This window comes from Mustela lutreola, chromosome 18, assembly GCF_030435805.1.
Source record: "Mustela lutreola isolate mMusLut2 chromosome 18, mMusLut2.pri, whole genome shotgun sequence".
Taxonomy (NCBI): Eukaryota; Metazoa; Chordata; class Mammalia; order Carnivora; family Mustelidae; genus Mustela; species Mustela lutreola.
Window position 1 is genome coordinate 22,259,901 of NC_081307.1, and position 17,066 is coordinate 22,276,966.

The 17,066-nt window shown below is 34.4% G+C and overlaps 1 protein-coding gene across 1 annotated transcript in view; it reads left to right on the forward strand.

Moving 5' to 3' along the window:
• Positions 1-17,066, forward strand: part of SGCZ (sarcoglycan zeta) — a 459,487-nt gene that overhangs the window by 184,309 nt on the left and 258,112 nt on the right. The gene's annotated exons all lie outside the window — the stretch shown is intronic.

The following is a 17,066-nucleotide window of genomic DNA, read 5'->3' on the forward strand; positions in this document are numbered from 1 at the left end:
ACCTACTAAGCCACCCAGGCGCCCCTCTGTGGAACTTTTAAAAAACAATTTCAAACTTTATATTTTGAACAGATCGGAACTAACTCAAAGTCATTATAAATTAAAATCCCTAAAAGTCCTAACATAATTTTGTTCTTACACATAATTTAGAAGTTATAAAATATTTAAACGTAAGTAGTTCAGTATACTATTCCTATTATAAATATGACCTATGGGGGTCCTGGGTGGCTCAGTCAGTTAGTTAGGCATCTGCCTTTGGCTCAGGGTTGTGATATTAGGGTCCTAGGATAGAACCCCGCATTGGGCTCCCTACTCAGTGGGCAGTCTGCTTCTCTCTCTCACTCTCCTTTTATGCGCTCGCTCTCTCTCTCTCTCTCTCTCTCTCAAATACATAAATAAATATTTTTATAAATATGATCTAAACCCATATAGATCTCAGTTTTAAAAAATACTTGTGTGCTTTAAAAAAAACACAAATTAATTCAGTCAATGTAATAAATTTTAAAGATTATCATTTTGCTTTTTGGGGGGGTCTATAGCTTTGTTTTGAGTATTCACCATATGTGTGACATCGTGAGGTGCTTTCTATGTATTATCTATTTAAAGTAAAAATAGCCCTATCTACTATGGGATTAAAAAGTTTAGATAAATTAGTTAAATTGTGTGAGGTTCATAACCAGATGATAGAAGTATGATGCAAATCTAGTGTTATGTGACTTGAAAATCTGTATTTTGAAGTACTAGACTATGATGCCTCTTAAAAGGTAATCAGATGTTTAATTTTAATGAAAATAAAGCCAAAATAGCTGTGTAGACTCAAGTACCCTCCCCAATTTAAGTAATTGAGTGGGTGATCAAATATATACTCTATAATTTGAGTATTCTTAAATTATGGGTCGTCTCTTTTGCTTTGGTTGTTGACATCTAGAGAGATCTCATAGAAAGCTAAGGATAAAAACTTGATTAAGAAAAAAAGATTTAAAAAGGTGAATTATACTGCTTTGTAGTCAACTAAAATTAATATATATAGATAAAAGACATATTTAGTAATACTGAATCTTACATTCTGGATTTAATAACGATGTGTTTTAATATTTAAAAACAATGAAGCTATAATAGATACAACATGATATTTTATACTTACTGTACTTAAGAGTAACAAAATCATTTTTTAAAGTACAGATGAATATTGTTATAAATAGCAATACAAAAAAAATACTAATGTAATAGTAAACAAAATCCTAAAGCATTTACAGAAGAAAGACCCCATGACCAAGTAGAACTTATTCTAAGAATACAAGATTGTTTGAATGTTAGCAAAGCTGTTACTACAGCACAAAAATAAACATGAGGAGAAAAGAAGGAAAGATGCTGGAAACTTTTGGTAATATTAAACACCTATTTCAGAAAAAAAGACTTCATATAGTCTCTCCAGCATAACAAAATCAGAAACACTGAACTTTTGTTGTGATGTTGCACCCCTCTAAAGTTGTTTTCTGAGAGGATCTCAGCCAGAAGCTCTACCTAGAAAGACACAGAGAACTTCTGACATAGTTGTAGGTACCTCTGCATTCAAAGGGAAGAAACACAAACCTCACCCAATGGAGGAGTGTAAAACTCATATCGTAGGAAGAGTATGTGGGGGTAGAATGTATTGGTGTGGACACCTGTATTTTTATTTGTTTGTTTGTTTGTTTGTTTGTTTTTAAAAGATTTTATTTATTTATTTGACAGAGACAGCGAGAGAAGGAACACAAGCAGGGGGAGTGGGAGAGGGAGAAGCAGGCTCCCCGCCAAGCAGGGAACCTGATGCTGGACTTAATCCTAGAACCCTGGGGTCATGGCCTGAGCTAAAGGCAGAGGCTTAATGACTGAGCCACTCATGCGCCCTGAGTGTGGCCATCTTTGGAAAATAAAATCTGTCCTAAACAGGTAGAGGAATTAATAGGAGTACATATGTCATGTATAACATTAATAAAGAAGGTATAATACTTGGGAATACATAACAAAGTTGCAAAATTCACATGAGGAACACTTTCCATGCTTCTTAAAGATACAAAAGTAACTTTGAACTTATGGGAAAACAAACATTGTTCTTGAATAGAACAACATAACCTCCTTGATTTAATTTATAAATTTAATGGAATCCTAACAGAAACTCCTCAGCAGGCATTTTTATAGAGCTGAACAAACTGATGCTAAAGTTAATTTGTAAAAATAAACATGTAAGAATAGTTTAGTGGTGCCCGGGTGACACAGTCAGTTCAGTATCAGACTCTTGGTCTCAGCTCCGGTCATGATCTGAGGGTGGGGAGAACAAGCCCTACATTTGGCTCCACGCTCAGAGCAAAGACTGCTTTAGACTCTCCTCTTCTCTCTGCCCTTCCCCCACACATTCTCTTTCTCTCTCTCTCTCTCTCTTTCTTAAATAAATAAATAAGTCATAAAGGGGAAAAAAAAAGAATAGTTTAGGAGTGCCTGGGAGGCTCAGTCATTAAGCTTCTGCCTTTGGCTCAGGTTGTGATCCCAGGACTCTGGGATCCAGCTCTGTATCGCTCTCTGCTCAGCGGGAGGCCTGCTTCTCCCTCTCCCACTTCCCCTGCTTGTGTTCCCTCTCTTGCTGTGTCTGTCTCTCTCTGTCAAAACAAAACAAAACAAAACAAATACACACACACACAAAAACCTCTTAAAAATATACGTATAAAGATAAAAAAATATAAAAAAAGAATAGTTTAAGAATTACTGAAACACTAAGTATACAGGGAGAATTTCCTTACCAGATATTAAAATGTACTGTATGTATGTACATATATATATATATTTTTAATGTGGTAGTGGTGCATGAATAGACAAATACACCACATTAGACAAATATGCATGAATAGATAGACAAATACAGCAAATAGAATAATAGAGAGTTGAGAAAGAGACAAAAGTATATGTGAAAATTCAGTGTATGATGTAGTAGCATATCAAATCTCTGGAGAGAATTATGCTTTTTATAATAAATGGTGATGGTATTATAGGAATAGCAATTTTGAAAATGGTAAATTTAGATCCATACCTGAAGCTTTTCACAAGAATAAAATTCAAATAGACTGAGGAAAAAGAGATCTAATTGTAAAAATGTAAAAACACGTAAGTATTAAGAAATGCATGAGTTTTTGTAGTCTTTTTTTTTTAAAGATTTTATTTATTTATTTGACAGAGAGAGATCACAAGTAGGCAGAGAGGCAGGCAGAGAGAGAGAGGAGGAAACAGGCTCCCTGCTGAGCAGAGAGCCCAATGTGGGACTCGATCCCAGGACCCTGAGATCATGACCTGAGCCGAAGGCAGCGGCTTAACCCACTGAGCCACCCAGGTGCCCGAGTTTTTGTAGTCTTAATATAGAGGAATATATTCTGACAATGACACAAAATTCAGGTGGAATAAAAGTAAAGATCGATAAATCTTATTAACTTTCAAAAATTACATGGACAAATTAGCACTAGATGATAGCAGACAAATCATTTACGAGACCCATGATAAAAATATTTGCAATAAACATCACTGATAAAAGGGCTAATAACTCTAACATTTATATTTATGTATAAAATATGTATTTTAAAAACTACTTAAAAAGCTGGAGAAGATATTCTGGTTACTTATGACATGTAAAGAGTTTAGAAGTTATTACCCCCATCCATACAATAAGAAAAAAAAAAAAGGGAACAAAAAACTGAAAAATTAACAAATATTCTTGGACTTGAAGAGGATTGAAGTCACAAGGCAAATCACCACTGTGGAATCTGGAAACACGCAAACATGGACATTCACACGAAGATCAGTTTACCTGGAGCTGAAGGTGCTGGGGCCATAATTTGGTAGGAGCACTTCAATGATAATTTTCATCTATTGATGGAAGCTGAGTATAGACTAGCTCATAGGTAAGAATGCCTGGAAGCCCAGTCTTAGGGAAGCCTTCACACTTTCCTGGATTTACCTCTAAGGATACCACTAGGTTCTCACTGTGAAGATCAAGAAAAATCCCCTTGTGTTTCTAGCAAGGAAGAATAACCATTTTGAAATAGACCCAGAGTGTTCTCCATAAGAAAGTCCTATTCTCCAGGGAAAAAGACTTAACCAGATTTGTATCTCCCTGATGCCACTCCTGAAGTTCATAGCCTGGGACTGTAGTCTAGGACTATCAAGGACTGGGGTTCAGTCATAGGATTATAGTCCATATTCCCTTCCCTACATCTTGCCATATCATCAAGAGCGTTCCAGTATAATGGTAGGAAAGTAAGTATATCTTCAAAGAATAAATGGGTGCATGTTAAAAAGACACAGACACCAGATGTGGAACAATTTTATCATCAAAATAAATATTAATAGTAATGGGTTTTTTTTTTTAAAGATTTATTTATTTATTTATTTGACAGAGAGAAACCACAAGTAGACGGAGAGGCAGGCAGAGAGAGAGAGAGGAAAGCAGGCTCCTTGCTGAGCAGAGCGCCTGATGCGGGACTCGATCCCAGGACCCTGAGATCATGACCTGAGCCGAAGGCAGCGGCTTAACCCACTGAGCCACCCAGGTGCCCCATAGTAATGGGTTTTAAGCAATTTAATAAAATAGCATTCAATTAACCCATGTTAATTAAAAATTAATGAATGACAATTTATTTACCCAATTTATCCTCTCACTAAATTATTTGCCCAATTATGTGCTAAGCCTTTTATATTCTAAGCACTCATTTAATTATATAATAATTACATGATTTGCAATTAGGCAATAAAAGATAATGATTATATTAATAATAGCACACCAACTAATAAGTGCAGAAAAAATGATGGTGTTAGAAAAGTCACTATTTACCAAATACCATAGTAATTCTTAAGGGAAGAATCATCCAAGTTTGTTAATACTAAACATTAAGAAATAGAATATTTACATATTCTAAATATTTCTCTATAAAACACTTACAAATTCAATTAAAAAAAATATAACTTTACAGTAGAGTAACCTGGCAGACACCACTTAATCCAAGTAAAAAGTTAACAACATCAGTAATGAGATAAACCCTAATGATTTGCCTTTGCCCATAATGCACTGGGAAGATTCTGAGAACTCATGCTACTCCTGACAGAAATATAGGACCTCTATTCATGAAAAAATACCAGAGAAAAAAGAATGCTGTACAATTTAATTCATCTCTACTCTTCAAAAAATGTCAAGGTCATGAAGATAAAACAAACCGAGCAACTATTCCACATTGAAAGTTTTAAAGAGTGACAGAGCAATTAAATTCAATATGCATCCTAGACTGCATTGGATTGGATCCTGGACTCAACTTTGTTTTTGTTATAGGGGACATTATTGAGATAATTGAAATATTAATAAAGTTTACATTTCCTAATTGAGCTGTATTCAGTAACAAAATGCTATTATTGTCAGGAGATGCACACCAAATTATTTAGGGTAGTCTGCAACTTATTATTAATGGCTCAAAAAAGAATCACTGCATGTGAGGATACAGCAAATGTTATGATGAAGAAAATGCTCTGAAGTGTTCACAACTGAGATATCTGTATGGGCTTAGGTAGGAGCTCTTGATATTATCGCAATTTTTCTTTGAGTCTAAAAATACTTTCAAGTAAAGGTTTATGAAAAGTAATAATTATTTGTTGGTAGACATAAAACAGTTAAAAAAAAAAACTTTAGGTGAAGTGAAAGCTCAGGTATCACTTAATTTAACTCAACCAACATTGATTTAATACCAAATATGTATAGGTCTATTATGTCTTGGAAAATATAATGAGAATTAGAATATCGTTCCCTTCTCCACAGTTTAATTAAGTAGTCAGTTTAGTGAGGAAATAAATCAACAACTTATTATAATAAAAGTCAAAGAAAATAGAAATAGAAAATATATGGAAATATGAACAATGTGCTGAGAGAGTGAAAATAAAGGGATAAATCCTAAAACTTATTTCAACAAGAATGGCTTTGGCCCTACTGATAAGAAGAAACTTAATTAGAGATCAGTAAACTCCAAAGATCTTGAATATTATTTTAGCTTCACTTAAAAAAATGTTAACTATTTATAAAGGTACTAACGAATTTAGGGGCGCCTGGGTGGCTCAGTGGCTTAAAGTCTCTGCCTTTGGCTCAGGTCATGATATCCTAGCTCTTGGAATTGAGTCCCACATTGGACTCTGTACTCAGCAGGGAGCCTGCTTCCTCCTCTCTCTCTCTCTGCCTGCCTCTCTGCCTACTTGTGATCTCTGTCTGTCAAATAAATGGGTAAAATCCTTAAAAAAAAAAAGATACTAATGAATTTCTATATCTCTCAAAGAAGTATTTGTTTATAAAGACAATTTTTGTGTACTATTTATATCTTGGGTTAACATCTAAAATAGGCTTTAAGGTTGAGTTGTTTCAAATAAATACACTACTTACTTTATTCTAGACAAATTCCAAGAATATCATCAAAATTGAGAAAATATTAAATATTACTGTTCAATTATAAATTTAAAAACGAAGATCCCTAGATTTCAAATTATTTAACTCAAGGATTCACAATGCAGTGATTTTGTCACAGAAGTTTGGTCTTCAACAGTGTGTAACAGGCAAATAGCAAATAACAAATAACAATTTAGGTCTTTTGTAGGATTAATGAAGTCAAACTACTTACCCTGTGCTCCTCAGTGGAATGCATGCCCTCTGAAAACAGAGACATAGTCCATGTTTCCTACTATGTCTTCTAGGTCTCATCCACCACCTCATTCATGATAGGTGTTCAGTAAACACACATTCAGTGAATAGATGAACAGACATTTTCATAATAGTAGCCTTAATGAACACATTGAATCACATCAAATACAATCCCATTTTCTATTATGTCCTTGAAAGTCAAAATAAAAAGCGTGATTGGACCACCTGGGTGGTGCAGTCAGTTAAGCATCTGACTCTTGGTTTCAACTCAGGTTGTGATCTTAGGGTCATGGAATTGAGCCCTGCATTGGATCCTTGAGGTTCTCTCTCCCTTTGAGCTCATGCTCTATCTCTCCCAAATAATGAAATCTTAAAAGAATTAAAAAATAAAAACATGACTAATGAAGTCTTTATAAACAGCCAAATATTTTCCTGCCCGAACATTCTTTTTTTTTTTCCAAAGGATCTAGGGTAAGCTTGCTATGGTAAGATTCCAGTCACATAGTCACTAAAGGGAAAGGGGATGTTGAGGCACTGTCTCAGTTCATTCACTTAAAAGTATACAAGTAAAGAAAAAATCTTGGAGAGAAAGTGGGGAATGAGGCAAGGTAGGTGGATTACAGTTCTTCAATTTTATTTCAGCAGAGTCCAAAATCTCAAAATAATCAGTTACAGTTAGTTATCATTTATTTTTAATATATTTCAACTGGAATAATTTCAGTCTGTCTTTATATTTCACAAAACCAATATTTTTGAAGAGTACAATGTAGTTATTTTGTAATCTGTCCCTCAATTTAGGTTTGTCTGCCTTCCTTTATGATTAAAGATATGCTTTTGGCAGGAATACCACAATTCCACCAAATGTGAAATGGAATTATCCAAATGAATTTTTACAGGAGGTACATGCTATTGATCAGTCCCTTTACTGGAAATGCTAATTTTGATCATTAGGTTTTGTCACTGTATAGTTGGCATTTTAGTCATTGCAATTAATCAGTGCCTTGCAGGGAAACATTTTGAGACTGTAAAAATTTTCTTTTACTTCTCCAACTTTCACTAGTTTTTATGCCTTTTGATGATTTTTGCTTAATTGCCAAATTGTGAACTTAATTGTTTTTCTCTGTATTCATTAGTTAGCATTCTACTATATGAAAGAGTTTTTCCTTCCCTTGCATGTACTTATTTGATTTGTCAGTGCAGACTCCTACAGTCTCACTTAAGTTAATAGGTTATAACTTTCATATCATTATTTATTTTGATGCTCAGATTGTCCCAAAGTAGCTCAGTTCTGTGCCTCTTTGACAGACTCCAATCATTTTGTGGGTGTTTGCCTGTTCTTTAGTACAAGAAGAGATTTTATACTCCCATCTTTTACTTTCCCTACTTCGACTATGAAAACAACAGTTTTTTATTGTTTCTTTTGATTGAAAATGGCATTAAGACAACAAAATCTGTGTGCTGTGTGTGTTCATTACACTGGACAAGACTGGGAAATAGATGTTTCTATGCACATAAACGTATATTCTGTGTGTGTAAAGAGGGAGAGACAGACATATTAAAAAAAATAGATAATGGAGAAAATCAACAAAACCAGAGATGAGTTCTTTGGAAAGATTACTAATAATATGTTTTCAATATTAACCAAGAAATAACAGAGAAAAATGCAGTATCAAGTATCAAAGTAAGGAAATCAATATGACCATACAAAGAAAAGATGATAATATGATGATTTTATTATCTTATGCCAGTAAGATTGACAGTTTAGGTGAAATAAAAACATTCCTTAAAAAACATTAAACAAAAATAAAAAAAGAAGTACAAATTACATGCTATTGAAAGAAAAAATATATTACCTGTTTTAAAAATGCATTTGTTATTTTTAACTTACTGATTTCTTGATGAATTTCTCCAAATATTTAAGTCCTAAATAATACTAATCTTAAATAAACTCTTCCAGAGAATAGCAAGAATTGTAAGAACAATTGTAAATAGCAAGAATTGTAAGAACAATTCCTATTTTATGAGATGAGTTATGGCCTTGCTCTCAAAGATCTATGACAAATATAACAAAATTAGAGCAATTTTGCATTATGAACATAAAGATAAAAATTCAGTACAACATACTATCAGATCAATAAATATGTAAAAATTATGATCTACCAAAAATAGGAAAGCAGGAGGCTATAGAGGGATTGAAGTCAATGTTCAATGAATGAGTAAAATGCAAGAAATTGGGCGCCTGGGTGACTCAGTGGGTTAATCCTCTGCCTTCAGCTCAGGTCATGATCTCAAGGTCCTGGGATCAAGGCCCGCATCTAACTCTCTGCTCATCAGGGAGCCTGCTTCCCCCTCCCTCTCTGCCTACTTGTGATCTCTCTCTCTCTGTCAAATAAATTAATAAAAAAATCCTTAAAAATATTTTTTAAAAGATGCAAGAAATCTTATATATATAATTCAAAGATAATTTGACAAAAATAATTATTTGTTAGGAAATGGCCTAAAATGAAACAGAAGGGCCTAAGAAAATGCATGTTTTTGAGAAACTCAATGCAACTTTATGTATTTATGTGTTTATTGAAGTATAGTTGACATACATTGTTATATTAATCTCATTTGTACAGTATAGTGTTCTCACACGTCTATACATTATGCTATGTTCACTACAAGTGTAGCAACAATCTGTCACCATACACTTCCATTATAATACCTTTGACTATATTCCCTATGTTCTACATTTTATCCTTGGGACTTGTTCATTGCATAACGTGAAGCCTGTCCGTCCTACTCTCCTTCATCCATGATATTCAAAGCAATTTTAAAATGTATACTAAAGTATAAAATCTGTGTGTTGGTAAGATCATTTGGATTGAAAAAAAATCAAGATGGTATGTATCCAATTTGTCAGAGTATACAACATTATAATGACATACATTAAGAAGAAAAGTGGGCCTTTCCACTTTTCCATGTATATTATTAAGATGAAAGAGACAGGAAAATGGCTTGCTATATAAAAAAATAATGTTATATCCCTACTGTTTACCATATAAAATGGTGAAGGTCAAATAGATATTAGAATACATTTGAGAGATGAAAATTAAGGACTGGGGCCCTGGGTGGCACAGTCAGTTAAGCATCTGCCTTGGGCTCAGGTCGTGATCCCAGGATCCTGGGGTCAAGCCCCTTGTTAGGTTCAGGGACTGAACTTGTTGGGTTCAGGACTCCCTGCTCAGCAGGGAGTTTGCTTCACTCTCTCCCTCTGCCTGCTGCTCTTCTTGCTTGTACTCTATCTCTCTGTCAAATAAATGGATAAAATCTTTTTTAAAAAAGATTTTATGTTTTAAAAAATTTTAATTTTATTTCTTTTCAGTGTTCCAAAATTCATTGTTTATTCACCACCCCTACTGCTCCATGCAATATGTGCCACCACCAGGCTCACTCAACCCCTCCATCCCACTCCCCTCCAAAACCCTCAGTTTGTTTCTCAGAGTCCACAGTCTCTCATGGTTTGTCTCCCCCTCCAATTTTCCCTAACTCACTTCTCTTCATCTCCCAACGTCTTCTGTGCTATTCCTTATGCTCCATAAGTAAGTGAAACCATGTGATAATTGAGTCTCTCTGCTTGACTTATTTCAGTCAGCATAATCTCTTCCAGTCCCATCCATGTTGATACAAAAGTTGGATATTCATCCTTTCTGATGGAAGTATTATACTCTATTGTATATATGGACCATATCTTCTTTATCCATTTGTCCATTGAAGGACATCTTGGTTCTTTCCACAGTTTGGCAACTGGCCATTGCTGCTATGAACAGTGGGATACAGATAGCCCTTCTTCTCATTACATCTGTTTCTTTGGGGTAAATACCCAGTCATGCAATTGCAGGGTCATAGGGTAGCTCTATTTTTAATTTCTTAAGGGATCTCTACACTGTTTTAATGCCTATGTACTCCTCTAGAATTCTGATAGATTCCTGCCTCAAGCTGAGGTCTTTTATCCATTTCTAGTTTATCTTTGTGTATGGTGTAAGAGAATGGTTGAGTTTCGTTCTTCAACACACAGCTGTCCAATTTTCCCAGCACCATTTATTGAAGAGACTATCTTTTTTCCACTATATAATTTTTTCCTGCTTTGTCGAGGATTATTTTACCATAGAGTTGAGGGTCCATATTTGACCTCTCTACTCTGTTCCACTGGTCTATGTGTCTGTTTTTGTGCCAGTACCATGCTGTCTTGGAGATCACAGTGTTGTAGTAAAGCTTGAAATGAGGGAATGTGATGCCGCCAGTTTTTTCTTTTTCAACATTTCATTAGCAATTTGGGGTCTCTTCTGGTTCCAGACAAATTTTATGATTATTTGTCCCAGCTCTTTAAAAAATGACCATGGTATTTTGATTGGGATGGCATTGAAAGTATAGATTGCTCTAGGCAGTATAGACATTTTAACAATATTCTTCTGACCCATGAACATGGAATGCTCTTCCATCTTCTTGTGTCTTCTTCAATTTCTTTCATGAGTGTTCTGTAGTTCCTCAAGTACAGATCCTTTACCCCTTTGGTTAGGTTTATTCACAGGTATCTATCTTATGGTTCTTATGGTTCTTAGTATCTATCTTATGGTTCTTATGGTTCATAGTAAGTGGAACCAATTCTCTAATTTCCCTTTCTATATTTTCATTGTTATTGTATAAGAAAGCAACCAATTTATGTACATTGATTTTGTATCCTGCAACATTACTGCATTTCTGTATGAGTTCTTGTAGTTGGGGATGGAGTCTTTGGGTTTTCCATATAAAGTATCATGTCATCTGCGAAGAGAGAGAGTTTTACTTCTTCTTTGCCAATTTGAATACCTTTTATTTATTTTTCTTGTCTGATTGCTGTTGCTAGGACTTCTAGTACTATGTTGAACAACAATGGCAAGAGTGTGCATCCTTGTCATGATCTCAAAGGGAAGGTGTCAGCTTTTCCCCATCAAGGATGATATTCACTGTGGGTTTTTCATAGGTAGATTTTATGAAGTTGAGGAATGTTCCCTCTATCCCTATACTTTGAATGGTTTTAATCAGGAACAGATGCTGTATCTTGTCGAATGCTTTTTCTGCATCAACTGAAAGAACCCTCTGGTTCTTCTCTCTTCCCTTACTATTTTGTTCTGTCACATTGATTTATTTGTGAATGTTGAACCACCCTTGCATCCCTTGGACAAATCCCACCTAATCATGGTGGATAATCGTTTTAATGTATTGTTGGATGCTGTTATCTAGGATTTGGTTGAGAATCTTGGCATCCATATTCATCAGGGATATTGGTCTGAACTCATTTTAAAAAAATCAGAAAGAATGAAGGAAAATGTAGAATATTTTGTGATATTATTTTGTGAAAGTAGGCTGGAGAAGAAATTCTTAAACAAGATTTGAAAGAACTATGTATTTTATTTTATATGTTAGGTTTGATTGCATGAATATTAAGCTCTTCTTCAGTGAAGAACACCATGGACAAAGTTAACATGGTTGACAAACAGGAAAAATGTCATATCAAAATAGACAAGGTATACAAATCTGATTTATGTAAATAACTCCCACAAATCAATAAAATGAAATGTATCTAAAAAAAATAATAGGAAAATGACACAAAAGCCTAAATGAGTTTTATGACCTCTGAGTGGTCACAGAATGCCAAATAAAAGCAATTGGAAGACAATTTGCATCACTCAGTTTCTCAAGGAATAGAAAAAAATACATCAGATGTCACTGATGGTTGATGATACCTAAAAATCCTCAAGCATTTGTCTTAAAAATTAAAACCTGCAGAGCTGTCCTACAGAATGATGAGTCAATATTCAATGACAAAGAACATGTATATATTCCAAAGATTCATTAATAACTATTACAAATATATATATATATATATATATATATATATATATATATATATGCCAGAAAAAGAATTGCAGAAGGGAATGTACCAAAATGCTCAGCTTTCTTTGTGTTAATAGGCAGTGAGAAGCCCAAGAGTCCATCAATAGGGGATATGTAAATAAAATGAGATAGGTATTTTTTGAAGTTATCTATATAATATAAAAAGCACTAAATTATTTGTGCACAAAGCAATATGGAGTCATCTCCAAAACAAGGATAAAAAATAGGATGTATAATAAGACACATTAACACAAAAGCCTATACTATATATTTCGAAAGGACATGTAGAAAATAAATTATATTGTCTATGGCATAGAGAGAAAATAATTGAAATTATATTAAAAGGAGAAATAATATTTGCTGATGATTGCGTGCCATGAATTAGGTGTAGGATTATCTCAATTCTGCATTGAATTCCAAAGAAGGAAAATAAAAAGGCAAACAAAGACACAGTGATAAATAAAATGGGTAAGAATTTCCTAAATAAACAATAATTAAAGAGGACACATATCTGTCCAATATGAATGATATTGGAGAAATGCAGTTCATGAAATTAGAATACCAGGTAAATGGCCCCAACAGGAAATACTGCACAAAGGAGAATGAGCAGCACCAGTGGTGCGATTTGCAAACGAGACAATAACTGGTCCAGCAGCTGCCACAAAACAGTCATGCAATAACTGTTAGCTGAGTGAAAATGGATAAATGACTGAATACTGCCTGAATTTTGTTAGCCAGTTGGTTAGGTGAAATTTGGTGAAAGTGCCAAAATATCAGATCTTCTATGATTACAAGTTAAGAGTTGCTTGAGGAGAAGAAAGAAAAAGAATGATGCCATCTGGCCACAGATATCCTCTGTTCTGACTGCATGTCTTATGCTTGTAACCTGTGGGTATAAAACAAAATGCCAAAGTGCTGCTTACAACTGAGCCAAAATTAAATAGTGCTGTACTGTAGCTTCTGCATGTGAAAGATGTCATCTTTCGATTGTAACCGTAGGAGTTTATTCTCAGCCGGAAAGTCAGTAGTTTTCCCTTATTACCTGGCTCTGGATATTCACAATGTATGTGACTGCCAATGAATAGCGAATGAGAGAAAAATGGCATAGTATGAAGGGTCTCTCCTATTTCATGTTGTCATTATACAACCTGTCTACATCAAAGGTGCAGTATGTCAACTGTCGATCACATTGCTGTTTTCCTATGTCTTTAGTCCTGTGGAGATAGAGAAGTAATAAAGTATGCTTTTGCCTTTAGACTCCAGATTTAGGAACATTTTATCACAGTCTCTTCTTCCCCAACTGTCACCTTGCAAGTAGCCTTGAAGATAATATGCAAAATTGGCATGCACCTATTGAGCTATAAAAAAAAAAATCTGTTGAAGAAGAATCTATAAAATCATTTCAAAGGCTCACATTTTGCCATCTTGTATTACATACAGAGTTATACCAAAATACTTTCTTAAATCTATTTTCTTAATATTCCTGCTTTTAAAAATATTTTATTTATTCATTTGACCGAGAAAGAGAGTGCATAAACAGGGGGAGGAGGAGCAGGAGAGAGAGAAGCAGGCTCCCCCCCGGAACAGGGAGTCCAATGTGGAGTTTAATCCCAGGACCCTGGAATCATGACCTGAGCCGAAGGCAGACACTTAACTGACTAAACCACCGAAGCACCCCAATATTCCCATATTCCAATATTCCTGTATTCCTAATTTTCAGATGGAATTTTGCATGTTCGAGGAACTATGTATATCTCAAGCTATTTTTTTAAAGTAAGAAAATGTAAATAGTCAGTAGGAGAAGAGGTTTGGTATCTAAAAGGTTTTCTATAAAAGGATTACAAAAGTACTATAAGCTACAAAAGTAAACATAAATTTGGCAAAATAAAGAACTATTCAACTAAATGAAGGGCAGGTTCAGAGCAAGAGCATGTAAAATATAAGGCTAGGAAATAAACTTAGCACACTAAGAAGTGGAGTTCATTGTCACTGAGAAATAATGATTTCATGAAAAGAAGTAAATACTCACATGGTGGCTTTTTTTCCTTTAAATTTTTATTTACTTATTTATTTATTGTTATAGAAAGTGAAAGAGAGAGAGAGTGAATGAGCACAAGCAGGGGAAGGAGCAGAGGGAGAGAATCTCAAGCTGACTCAGGTCCACGCTCATGACTCACATCACGTCTATGCTCCTGGACATGAGGCTAGATCTCAGGACCCTGAGATCATGACCTGAGCCAAACCAAGAGTCAGATGCTCAAGTGACTGAGCCACACAGGTGCCCCCATAAACTGTTTCTTTAGTTGCAGTAATCAGCGGAGGTAGATGGGAGATATTTGATTTGGGCCCTGAACCATCTCAGTGCAAGGGCTCTGTTGGAGACCTGGAGATGCTCCCTGAACATCAGGCTGCAGCCTAGGTAAAATCCTAGCTAAGGTATGAGACAAAACATGTAAATAAAACATGTAAACAAATTTTATTGTTTGTACAAAAGAATTACATTGCAGTGTTAAGTTTTCATGTCTCTCATGAGCAGTCTATATTGATCTATAGGTTTAATGCAATCCCTGTAGAAACCCCAGCAAGATTCTTTGTAAATACAAATAAGCTTATGCTAAAAATTTACAGGGAGGGGCGCCTGGATGGCTCAGTCAGTTAAGTGTCGGACTCTTGATTTTGGTTACGTTATGATCTCAAGGTCTTGAGATCAAGCCCCTAGAGTCTGCTTTGAGATTCTTCTTCCCTCTCCCCAGCCCTCTGCTCGCATGCCCTCTCTCTCTCTCACTCTAAATAAATTCGTAAATTAAATCTTTAAAAAAAAATAAAGTAGATTTGGTGGAAGATACATTTTGGCTTATCAGTAATTGTTTCTTTCTCTTCCTTTCTCTTCTACATTTCCCGCTTCTCTCTTCTTTTTTTTTTTTCTTTCTTCCTCTCTCTCTCTCTCTCTGCCTCTCCCTCTCCTCAACAACCATAGGTGATTGAAATTGCATTAGGGTTTAAAATCATCTCCACTTCACCAAGTAGTGTCAGAATTTGGGGAACAAATGATCATCAAACATAATAAGCCTTATGTACTTTATTCTATCTAACATAATCACATACTTAAAATTTGCTTTCTGAAAATGTGTTAAATAAAAATGAAAATGTAATTCAGTTCTAAATTTCTTCTAGAGGAAAACATAGATTCAAAGCATTTGTAGTATTTTCATTTGCTTTTTGATAATTACTCTTCCTTACTATCTCCAATTATATACAGTAATAAGGTTATATATATATATATATATATATACATACATATATGTGTTATAATATGTTATGTATAATAAAATTGTATATAAGAATAATATATTTAGTATACATATAATATATACCTATTCCTTACCTTCATTTACCTGGCTTATTTTGACAATGTAAGCAATTACTATTCTGCATTTAAGTAGATTAATTAGATCACAAGCCATTTTACACAAACTATATTAACATTGCAGGAGACAAAGTATTTGTGTGATTCTACAAAGTATACAATTTCCTAATTATGAGAAGATGAAGGCCCAAATATTCATAACTTAATTAAAATGCATTCTATCCCACAAAGAAAATAGTCTTAATATGAAAGTTATCATTTGGGGGTTCTATAAAGCATATGCTCCAAAATACATTTTGATGTTTTCATTTCAGTATATGTTGCTTTAAAGAATTAACAAAATTCTGTATTCCTCTAAGTACATTTCATAGTGAAGTATTATAAGTCTATGGGCTCTTGGTGAGACTCGTATTGTGCCATCCTCAAGAGGGCAATATGTCATATCCTCCTCTGCTAGGAGGATTTTACTTTTGATCTCACTGAATCCATAAAAAAGTATCAGAGAATTTGTAAAAATGTCTTTCTTATCAACAACCTTTTTAGAAACTCGTTTTTGAAAATTAGTAATAGTTCAAATGTTTCTTATTTTCTAGTAGCCATAATAGAATAAGATCTAACTGTTAAAAATAATTCCTACTGAATATTAAAAAGTTTGCTTATTATTCTAAAAAACACTTATGTGGAATATTTCTTTTATTTTACACATATCCAGATATATTATAATTTTTAAAAAGATTTTATTTATTTATTTGATAGACAGAGATCACAAGTAGGCAGAGAGGCAGGCAGAAAGAGAAGAAGGGAAGCAGGCTCCCACTGAGCAGAGAGCCCAATGCGGGGCTCGATCCCATGACCCTGGGATCATGACCTGAGCCAAAGGAAGAGGCTTTAACCCACTGAGTCACCCAGGTGCCCCAGATATATTGTAATCTTATTTATTCTTAGCTGTGAAATAAAGCTTATTATCCAAAGGTTAATATTTTTAACTGGAGAGAAATTATCCTAGTATTCATTTCTTTGCTTCTACCATACTAAGAAATTATACTTCCATTTATGGCAAATTTTTATAAGGAGTGATCACTTATA